The sequence below is a fragment of the Sciurus carolinensis genome, chromosome 4 (assembly GCF_902686445.1).
Source record: "Sciurus carolinensis chromosome 4, mSciCar1.2, whole genome shotgun sequence".
In the NCBI taxonomy this organism is placed as follows: Eukaryota; Metazoa; Chordata; class Mammalia; order Rodentia; family Sciuridae; genus Sciurus; species Sciurus carolinensis.
This window is the reverse complement of record NC_062216.1, coordinates 69,248,512-69,257,006: the sequence shown is the minus strand read 5'-3', so window position 1 is coordinate 69,257,006 and position 8,495 is coordinate 69,248,512. Positions and strand designations below refer to the sequence as shown.

General features: G+C 47.5%; 1 protein-coding gene across 1 annotated transcript in view; it reads left to right on the top strand.

The window, feature by feature from the left end:
• The first annotated feature begins 1,607 nt into the window (after window positions 1–1,607).
• Window positions 1,608–8,495, top strand: part of Tspan11 (tetraspanin 11) — a 75,359-nt gene continuing 68,471 nt past the window's right edge. Inside the window, 1 exon segment of the mRNA XM_047551638.1 lies at window positions 1,608–1,880. The gene's annotated coding sequence lies outside the window, so the exon portion shown is untranslated.

The following is an 8,495-nucleotide window of genomic DNA, read 5'->3' as shown; positions in this document are numbered from 1 at the left end:
GTGTAGACCCCTATTGAACATCCCTTCCTCTCTTGAGTTCTTTGGCCTCACATAGTCCTGACCCTCCTTCTCTCCTGAAGGATTCAACTCCTCCACCAACTTCATTTCTTCCTTAGACCTAGGTTCTGTTTTCAGCCCCTGTCCTCTCTTCCTTTTCTATACTCTGCTCATCTCACCTTCTCTCATCAGTCCAGGTCCTTCTCAGATGATTCCAAAATCTCCATCTCTTGCCTCAGCCTCTCTCCTAAGACCTCCAGAATCACCTGCTTCTCCAACTCAAGGTATCACCACTGAACTCAGCTTCAGGCCAGCCAGGTCCTCCTCAGACTGCCACAGGTTACAGCACCGCATGACCCGCTTCCTGAGACCCCTCCTCCCCAAGCCTCCTTCCACAGCACACTCAGAGAGCTCTGCAGACTCCCCACCACTGAGTCTTGAGTTTTCATTCCCCAGTTCAGGTCTTCACCTCTCAGGGACTATTGCAATCATCTCCTTTGAGACCCTCATTGTCTTAGTCCATTTTCTATTGCTATAACAAAATACCTGAGACTAAACAATTTATAAAGTTTATTTGGCTTCCAGTGCTGGAGGCTGAGAAGTCCAAGAATGAGCAGCCATATCTGGCAAGGGCTTCATGCTGTGTCATGGCAGGAAAGGGGAAAAGGAGCCATTGCTTTCAGGAGACATGGAGGTGCTAGTCTTTATAACAACTTTCTCTCCAAGGTAACTGATCTATCCTGTAAGAACAAAAACTTTTCCAGAGAATTAGCCCAGTTCCATGGGAGCGGCATTAGAGTTTCCATGATGCAAACACCTCCAAAGCTGCCACCACTTCTCAAGATGTTACACAGAGGCCAAATTCCAGCAAATCATAGCATCCTCCTTACACCCCTGTGAACCCTCTCTGGGCAGCCAACTGGGGTGTTTAGGACACTGGTACTTCAGTACCAGTGACTCTCTCGAAGTTCCCTACCTTCAATGACTTCTCTGACCTAGCAAGCTGGGAAATGGGTATCCTCCCTCACTGCAGTTACATTTCAAAAGAGCATGTCTAGATTCACACAAGGCCATGGTTTACTTGGGAAATTACACAAGATGCATGCCCCACTGCTGGAAAGCTTGCTCCGCACCTCCACCTGGCAGGGGACACATGAACTCTGCTGTGCACCCTTCCTTTTCGTTGCACTCTAGGAAGAGATCTTGATCCTCCCTAGGCCAGGGAGTATAAAGCAGATGGTCCGAAGGACTCTGAGAGGGACAGGGCAGTGATGGAGTCTTCTTTGTGTCTGGGGTGGGGGGAGTAGGGAGGCTCCCTTGTGAACAAAGAGGCTTATCCCTAGAATGCCTGGGAACCCCCAAGAACCAGCTTCTCCCAGGACGGGTGGATTGCCCCATTCCACCAGGGGTCCTGACCTAAGTAGGGGGCCTGGGAGTGAGAACTGAAAAGCGGGGGTCCGCGGAGGGCAGGGACATTTACACACACCCTCCCAATCTCTTCCTCCTACCTCATTCCCACCCTGTAAGAGTCCCCCAGGCAACAGCACAGCTGCCCCTGATCCCACTTCATTGCTCAGTGTGCTCTGAATGCAGAAAGGCAAACTCCCGAACAAAGAGCAGGCCCCCGCCCCCCGGGTTCTGGGCGCGTCCCGCCGGCCAGCTGAGGAGAGAGGGGCGCCTGGGAGCCGAGCAGGGCCAGGAGCTGCAGGCAGCGGCGCAGAGCGCCGGGCAAAGCGGGAACCCGCACGCAGCCGGCTCCAGGTGGCTGGGAAGGAGCGCGGTGCCGGCGGGCAGTGGGCGGGCGGGCTCTGGCGATCGGCGCTCTTCATCCCTGTAGGCTCCCGCTCCCTCGCTGCGTGGCGAGCCCTGCGCCCTCCGGCCTGGTAAGTGCAGGTGGCCGCCGGAGAAGCGCGCCCTGCTGGGGCTGGGACGCGGCGGCGCTGGGAGTGGGTATCCTGAAGAGGCGCCCCTGCGGCTCCAGAGCGGGACCGCTGCGGGGGTGGCGGAAGGGGCAAGCTGGCTGTGGATGAGAAGAGCGGGCAGGATTCCTCCGGGCACTCACGGTGGATGCGTGCCCACATTGGTGTCTGTATGGGTGCACAGCTCTGGAGTCCATAACTATGCTCCTTTCTGCCTTTCTGCACTCCTGTCTTTGGAGTGAGCCTGGGCCTCCAGGGGCCTTGTGTAGTCCAGGGTTCCCGGTGCATGACTGTCCCTCCTCGAAATGTCACTCTCTTTGTCCACTCTTAATTCCAGTAGCTGCCTCTTCTGTAAAAGCGGAGGCGACAGACCCAGAGTCATCTTAGCTAGAAGTGTACAGTCCTTGGCTGCAGTACCCCAGGCAAAACAGGGTCTGCTAAATGCTGGCAGCTGCTGTGTCTGGCGTAGGCACAGGATTGTTCTCAGCAGTCTGTCTTCCTTCCTGAGCATGTATTTGTGGGTGCATGGCTCTGCAGGTCCTAACACCTGGGTCTGCATGCCCATCCTGGCTACAGCCAGCTGACTGGCTACATATGGAAAGAAGGAAGAGCAGGGAATGCGCTGAGAGGTATGGTTTTCACCCATAGTATGTGCAGTGTTCCCATGTGCCAATTGACTGGAAAATAAGAAAGGGAGGAGGGTGCAGTTGGGGTGGGCAGGAAAGCATCTTAACTTGGGTCTAGACTGCTGAGTGTGCAGGAAAAAGTGTCCAGAGGTCTCCAGCACATGGCACCAAGGGAGATGTGGGAAGAAGGGGCAGCTTCTGGAAAACTCCTAAGCATACACCAGAGGATAGGGTGAAAGTGGAGGGATCGGGGAGAGAATGAGGGTGGTATTAGGCAGGCCTGTGTTTAATTTGTTGGCAGCTGGATTGTAATGAAAAACAGTTGTTGGAGTCTGGAAACCTAGGTTTGAATCAGAACTTAGTGTTCATCCCTATATAATAGCACCATTCCCTAGACAGGTCATCTGGGACTCAGATGCTTTGTGTCCTTCCTATCTCCAAGGTATCTGGAGTCACAAATTAGTAAGGCCTGGGAAAGCACTTTGACCTCAGTAAGGCTTCTAGGATGAGGGGTACTGCTGGGTGCCCAGAAGTCAAGTTGGTGGTTTGGAGAGTCCTTTGGTGGTCTGGAGTTGTTTAGTTTGTGGGTGGTGAAGGGATCCATTTGCATCTTGCTTCCTGAAACACTCAGCATAACAGGAGTGTCTGCCTAGAGCCCCTTTTTGAACTCTTGATATGGAAACTATGTGCAAGCTTGTGTGGTTTCCTGTAGTTTTTGTGCAAATGCCATCTGCAGCACAAGAAAGAACTGATGGACTTGACTGTCTTCTAGTTGCTCCCAGAACTTGGACTCTCCAGATGAATCCAGGGGGCTTTATACCCATCATCTTGCTCTTTTATTTTGCTCACCAAATGAAGCAGTAAGGAGCATTCCTCGCAGTTTGCAGCCTGGGAGACAGGAGGAGAAGAAGCTTTTTCAACCAAGGTCACAGGTCCAGACATTAATGTCAGGGTTCAGTCTTTTAGAGTACAGAGCCTTTAGATCCAGGGTCAGCCCTGTTCTAGGCTGAGGAGAGGCAGAAGTGTATTAAGAGTGACACATAGGCAGCACCCCCAACATCAGGATGTAGTTGGGTGGCTGGCTTGTCCACCCATGAATGTCACCTGTCACAGATACTTCTTTGCATGCAGTAGCTGTTTAGTCAATGTCTATGGAAGGAAAAGCCCTGGGCACAGGGTCCTGGAAACCCCAGGTCAAGTACTGGCTGGACTCCCTGCCCACTGTGTCCTGGGGAAAATCCCTTCACCTCTTTGGGTCTGCTTCCTTATTGGTCAAAATCAGGGCATCTCCAAGATTATGATTCTGATCTCAGCTCATGTGTCACATCTTTGAGGTCTTTCCTGACTGCCCCCCCATCTAAAGCAGTCATCCCCGCAACTAGCTCACAACACCCTGATCTGTTCCCTACCTAGCTCTATCTTCTGAACTTGGCTTTGCCCCTATCCTACACAGTGTGAGCAGAGTGAAAGCAGAGACCACTTGTATCTTGAATTCTGCTCAAAAAATGCTGTTGTGTGAGTAAGAGAGTGAATCAGGTCAATAAGGGGAAATGTCCTCATGTTTTTCTAATTATGCTCTGAGGAGATTTAAGGGGAAGAGCAAGCCCCATAGGTAGGGCACCAAGAGCTCACAGTTCATCCAAGTTACATGTTGGCTTCTGGGGAGGATTTCCTTGACAAAAGTGTTCTCCTACTAAGATGAAACTAGAAAAATCCACTGTACCAGAAGACTTGCAGCTCCAATCTGAAATAATAGTACTTCAACTGGAAAGAATACCTTCGTAGCCCTCAATGAGTAGAGTGACACTGATGTCCAAAGTAGTTATTCCACAAATCACTTCTACTTGGTCATGGAATTCATCCTATAGTTGTATGCAGCTGGTTTAATATTCTCAATTTTTGGTCAAGGTCAATTTCAAAAGGATTTTGCATATAACACAGCATGTGGGAACTCTGGTCCATGTGTGAGACAGACACTAGACAAGCAGGAAACATTGAATGTCCACAAGGTGAATAAGCCACATGTGGATATTTGAGATCTACCTATTTAGGGTGACTGTGTCTGTCATTGTCCTCCTTGGATGTGTTCCCAGGCAGACTGCCCAGATGTGCCTTTTTCTCACTATATGACCATCATTTTCCTGAGGATTTGGTGATGGAGAGGAACTCTTTTCTCAGTGATTACTGAGCATAGAAGGCAGCCCCACTTGATGGAGTGGCCCTGACCTGTACTTACAAGTGGCTACACTTCTGGCATTTCCAAGTTGACCTCCATGTAAGGCATTCTCTCTTTCTATAAATACAGTTGCAAATGGAAGCCCAACTGCTGGGTCTAACCTATGCCTAGGTTTTTGGCACAGAGCATACAGGTTTAGCACTGCTTTTCCTTAATCCCAAGGGAGGAGCGCAAATGACCACCCTGCCATGGAGAAAAGGCTTTCATCGTTTTGCTTGGTTGCTATAGGTGGGTTGACCCAACAGGAGTAGAGAACTGTACTTTTCTGTAAATTCCTTCAGAGTGCTGACTGTTTTGTTGTTGTTGTTTGTTTCCTTTCTGTGTTTGGTTTTGGTACTGGGGATTGAACCCAGGGGCACTTACACTGAGTGGCATCTCCACCCCTTTTTAGATTTTATTTAGAGACAGGATCTCACTAAGTTGCTCACTAAGGGCCTAGCTAAATTACTGAGACTGGTTTTGAACTTAACAATCCTCCTGCCTCAGCCTCCCGAGCTGCTGGGATTACAAGCACGTACCACCATGCCCAGCTGACTGTGTTTCTTGCACCTGTATCTTCTCTGGCTGACTCTTGTAGGTTCCTAGATTCAAACGACTTAGAATTAAAAGACAGCACACCGCACGCAGTGCAGATAGAGCTGGGCAGGGGGCTGACCCATATACAAGGCACATGTATTCACAGAACGCCTGCAATGAGCCTTGAACTTCAGGTTCCTGAGAAATAATTCATCAGGACCCAGCACCCGCCCTCCAAGCTCTAATTGTTGAAATTAAACTCAATCCCAGGAAGAGATGAGAAAACAGCAGAGTGCAGACTGCATGGCATACACCCAAGCCACAGCTGGAGCTCAGAGAAGGAAAGGGTGGGTGCAGGCCAAGAAAGCAAGCAGCCAGCAAGCAGAGCCCAAACGGAGGCCTGTGCTGGGCTCAGTCAGCCCCAGCTTGCATCCTGGCTCTACCCCTTCCTCTCCATGTGACCTTCCATGTGTTCTGTGACCTGCTAAGCTTCGGTTTCCTTATTGTAAATCGAGGAAATGATCTCTGACTCTTGGCAGGGTGTGTGAATGCCTAGGTTCTGCCTGGAAAGCTCCACTTAGCAGAGGGGCACCGAGCCCCCAAATATCACACTGCGTAGCAGCTTAAAAAAGGGATCATGCTGAGGAGGTGACTGATGTCAATTGTGTCCAAACAACATCTCCCCTGTCAGTCCTCAGGGAGCCTGTCGCCTCCTGCTGGATGCTCCAGGCCAGCCAAGCACCCCTCTTCTCCCTTGGGGTGCCTTTCCAACTCGGCCATGCCCACTCCCTATGCACCTGCAGGACTGGGGGGATGGCAGCAGCGGTCAACAGCCTTGCCCTGACTTTTCCACTGTCCCTGGAGTGAGCAGATGGTCCTCCTGAAAAGCTTAAGGCTCCTTGCTGTAAAATACCAAGGATTAGGAACATTACAGAGGTTCAGAAAAATAGTTTTGATGGTTCGCCAATCTGTTTTGAAGTGTTGAATAGGGGTCCCTCTTTGGTAATGATGTGGGACCACCCATCAATGGTTCAGTCTCCTCCCAACTCAGGTGCACTCTCTCTCTCTCTAATACGGATTTCATGCTTTGAATGATGTCTGCTTGCCAACATCACATCAACACACCTGTAATTTTTGTTCCTTAAAAAATTAATAAAAAGCCACATAAATGATAGCTTGATTTTACTCTCCAGAGTCCACCTTTCTGCTTTATATCATTTACTAACAGACTCTAGAGTGTGAAAAATGAGAAATTACACTCCATTTATGTATGACCTATCAAAATGTATAAATGCATTCTATTGTCATGTACAACTAATTAGAACAAATAAAAAAACTTTTAAAAAGGCTCAGAATAAAAAAAGAACAAGGAACAGAAGAGGGCTGCATTGTCAATTTTGTCTGATATTGGGAACACATTGCAAAAACAAGCAAAAAAATTAAATTATCCTATTTAATTATGTCACTTGTATGGTAGATAGATGATCAAGCCTTCCTGGCCAGTGAAGGTCCAAGTTTCTTTCTTTCTTTCTTTCTTTCTTTCTTTCTAGTACTGGGGATTGAATTCAGGGGTGCTTTACTACTGAGCTGCATCTCCAGCCCTTGTTTATTTTTTATTTTGAGACAGAGTCTCTCTTGGTTGCCCCTAGCTGGCCTCAAACTTGGGATCCTCCTGGCTCAGCCTCCCAAGTAGCTGGGATTACAGGTGTGCACCACTGAACCTGGCTAAAGGTCCGAGTTTCTATAAGTATTCTTGAAATATTGTAAAAAGATTTCATTCTCAAGACAGAAATTGAAACTCTGCCTTTTATAGATAGCAGAAATTGAGATTCTGCCTTTTATAGATAGTAAAAATTGAGATTCCGTCTTTTATAGAGAGTAGAAATTGAGACTCTGCCTTTTATAGATAGCCACTAGACTTCTGACATTTGGATGACTGTTCTGGTTTTTATTTTCTGGTTTCTAGAATTACATTCATTATCACTACTTGAGGATAGAATTATGTTTGTTAAGTTTTTATCCCTAGCAACTCACACAAACTGTAGGCATTCAATAAATGCTCATTGAATGGACATTTCAAGAAGACGCTCATCAGTCATCACTGAGATTGTGTCTTAGGAAAAGTTCCTATACCAGAGCCAGCTACATAATTTGCAGGACCCTATACAGCATGAAAAAATGGGGGCCCCTACTTCAGAAAGTAGGAGGAGATATCAATAAAAAGTACTGAAATATAAAGCCTTTTTGTTTCTTCCCTTGTCTCTCTTGACTTGACATGCTGTTTCTATCTGCTAATATTGAATAGCATTCTAAGTAAAGAAAAATTAAGATTTTAAATTATTAACATGACTTTTACTGTTCATCTTTATCTGGTGCAATACCAGCTTCAAAGACAAATACACAAGCATTTAACACATACATGGAATTATAAAAATTACACAATTCACATTTCATAGGTCATGTATGCCTATGTATTTTGTTCTTACCAGAAATGATACATGAAACTAACTCAGCTGCTTTTGGTTTACTTCCTGCAACACACATATTCCATCAGCACTCTCTACCTTCAACTAATGAGAAGGAAGGAGGAAGGGCTGAAAGGAACTATGGAACTCTCCACTGGACTGTCTTTTCTTTCCTTCTTTGTCAGCTACATTTTCAGTGACAGTTGTTGGCTAGTGCAGGAAGTAACACAAATAAGAAAGGATAGTCTATCATCACCTGTTTCTCTGAATGTATAACTTGCCTTTTGCATTTGAACCAAGCTCTGGTTCCAACATAGAGTGTGGCTTCTCAGGGCTGTCCTGACCCATTTACTCTGTCACAGATGAAACACCTTACCTAGTACTAGCTTTTTTGTTTGTTTGCAGATGCCGGGAATGGAACTCAGGGCCATGTACAAGCTAGGCAAGCACTCTACCACTGAGCTCCACCCCTAGTCCCCGGTACTTGCTTAGAGACTCTCTGAGCTCCTGTGCATCATGGATTCCATGGAATCCTGTGTTCATGGGGAGCATAAAGCTATAAATGGGACAGCATAGAAGAGTGGATACCTGTGTGGTAAATATCTCCTCTGCTCACATGTATGTCCCACTGGTCCACTGGACTTATAAAACGCAAGTTCAAAGTTAAAATTATTTCAAAATGCCAATGGCAATGCATTAAACCAAGCTCAGGACCCTCCTGAACTTGAGGTCCTCT